Genomic DNA, 3,094 nt, shown 5'->3' on the forward strand with positions numbered 1-3,094 from the left:
ATCCATGGTGAGCCTGTGCAATAAGCAGGGTGATCATCTCTAAGGGACCAACATCTCCTTGCCAGATTAACATCTGAAAGATTCAGCCCTTTCAGTACAAAGGACCATTCCACTTCCATGCAGAAACAGTTTTTTCTGGGTCAAATTGAGATTTACCCCTACTCACTCTTAGAAATTTTAATCTCACTGATAAGATTCATTAATTTCAGAACAGAGATAATGATCAAAGGAGTCACAGCTTGACCAGGAGTGGGTGAAATCAATAGCTCTTACCTTTCTTTCCTAATAATCTATGACTTCTTCCTACTTTCAAATAAATAGTTATCTTATATGTCTATGTTTATCAAATTCCTTTCCTGGCTTTTACAGTTATTTTTTATTTGCTTTCTGTGATAATTAACCACACTTAATTTGCTGGAATTCTATAAAATCAGGCTTCTGTGCCACAAGATTTCCATAACAAAGCAATTTAAACTTCCTTGCTTAAGAAAATAAAACTGTGCATCACATCACATTTTTATGTATCCAGTCATGGTTTGTAATTGTAAACTCTTAGTTATATTTATATTAGTTTAAGATATACAGATAAATATTGTCATAATGAATGTTAACAAACTAACATAAATATAGATTTGTTGTTTAGCATTTATATCATCTTAACTTTATAAAATTCTAAAATATTGAAGATATCAATGAGATTGCTAAGAGATGAAGAGTAAGAACCTTTCTGGGAATGGGAGAGATGGACTTCCCAAGTGCAGAGCATTTGTGTGTGTGTGTGTGTGTGTGTGTGTATGTGTGTGAATGTATGTAATAAATAATAAGTGGGTTTCTCCTAGATCCTGCTTCAAAGATGACAACTCTATGACTAATTTTTTATTATTAAATGCCTAGGCCGTAATTTTTGGCTCATTTTCTGCTAACTCATAATTTATTTAACCCATTCACACTACTCTATCTCTATCAGTTAGTTAGTAACCTATCCATCAGTACTGACCCTCTTCTTCCTTGGAGTCTCCTTCTATCTATCTGTTCCATGTTTCCCCATCATCTCCTCTGACTTTATTTCAAATCTCCTTGCATCTCCTTTTATTCTCTCATCAATTTTAAGAATACTTTGTCTTCCTGCCAGTGTTCTACATCCTTATACGAGAGTCTCTCTGTATGTTTGCATATAAACACATATATACATATGCACTTACATGCATGTAGTATCTTAGTCAAAACAACAGGAAATAGATACTGTTGAGATATGGAAGCAAAGTTTGGAGCAGTGACTGAAGGAACGGCCATTCAGAGCCTGCCCTACATGTGGCCCATATATAGAGAGAGCCACCAAAACTAGATAAGATTGACGAAGCTAAAAATGCATGCTGAAATGGACTGGATATAGATCTCTCCTGAGAGACAAATCCAGAGCATGTCCAATACAGATGTCAATGCTAGCAACAAATCACTGACCTGAGAACAAGACCCCATTTAGGGGAATTAGAGGAAGGATTGAAAGAGCTGAAGGTGCTTGCAACCCCATAAGAACAACAATGCCAAGCAACCAGAGCTTCCAGGGACTAAGCCACTACCCAAAGACTATACAAAGGACTGACCCAGGGCTCCAACTGCATATGTAGCAGAGAGTAGCCTTGTTGGGGCACCAGTGGAAGGTGAAGCCCTGGGTCCTGCCAAGGTTGGACCCCTAGTGTGAGGGACTGTCAAGCGAAGGTGGAAGGGAGGTGGAGGGGGGAACACCCATGCTGGGGAGAGGGTCGGGATTCGAAAACATGGACAGGAGAACCGGAAAAGGGAATACCATTTGAAATGTAAAGTAAAAGAAATATATCTAATAAGAAATTTAGAGAAAAGAGAGAACAGTTCTGTTGTGTAGGGGTTAGAGTGATGATGTAAGTAATTAAAGCATATTCTCAAAACATTTTTAAAGGAAAAAGAAGGGAAAAAGATTAGTGGCTGAGAGCCTTATCTCAGAAGTTAAAAACACTTGTTACTCTTGGAGACAATATGAGCTCACAGTTGTCCGTGATTCCAGTTCCAATAGATCTAATACCTATTTGTGTCTTTTATAGGCACCAGCACATACAGTGTACAAAAACATAATTTCATAAAAAGAACACAAATATAAATGAAACTAAAATTTCTCTATAAGGAAAGAACTAAATTAGAAAATTATTAAGTCACTCACCTACACACTTTTAGTATGGACAAGTTGGCATTTCTATATATTTTTCTTTTGTAAAGGAATCTTGAGAGACCACCATATCAAAATACTTCCTCCAACTGTGTCTTCATATTTCTCTTTAACATATCTTGTTATGATCACTTGCTGATCCACCATATGCTGATATCCTGTGTACATTCAAGCTCTGTCTGTAAGTACTCATTACTACATTTAGGTATTGATTTACTCTTTATTGAAAATGGCCACAAAATAAACACACATATGTATATGCATCCTAAAAATCATTTTGTTTTTGGAGCAGAGTGTTGCAGTATTTTAAGAGAAATTTGAAATATACACTTTAAATTAATTCAGATTCCTCAAGTACCTGGAACATGAAATAGTTATCAGTCATGTATAGAAAGGACTTGCTTTACAGATACAGATGAGGGAAAATATTTCATAAACATTAACATTGAGATTACTGAAGGATCATATACAAGTTTGCAAACTCTATAATCATGACAGATGGTTAGAATTTCAGCCTCTGAGAAGACTGATAAAAGTAGGGTCCTAAACTTTAGCCATTCCTTCATATATGCTAAAGCAAATACAAATAAGAAAATGATTTACCATGTTTTTAAATTATGTTTTAGATTTTTCTTTGAAACACTATGTAATCAAAGGTCTCCAACAGACCTTTTTAAGGAGCTATAGCTACAACTTAATAATCCCCAAGGGAAAATCTTTCTTAAAAGCCTTCCTTATTATTTACTTTTCTCTTAAGACAATTACTGTTGCAATAATTGGCACTTTCTGTAGGAAGGACTGATCATTCCCCCACACACATAGAAAAATCCTTGATGAAATTGCCTCATACTTTCCCCAGAATCATATCGACCAAATACATGTTATATGGCTTAT

The sequence above is a fragment of the Rattus rattus genome, chromosome 2, assembly GCF_011064425.1.
Source record: "Rattus rattus isolate New Zealand chromosome 2, Rrattus_CSIRO_v1, whole genome shotgun sequence".
NCBI lineage: Eukaryota > Metazoa > Chordata > Mammalia > Rodentia > Muridae > Rattus > Rattus rattus.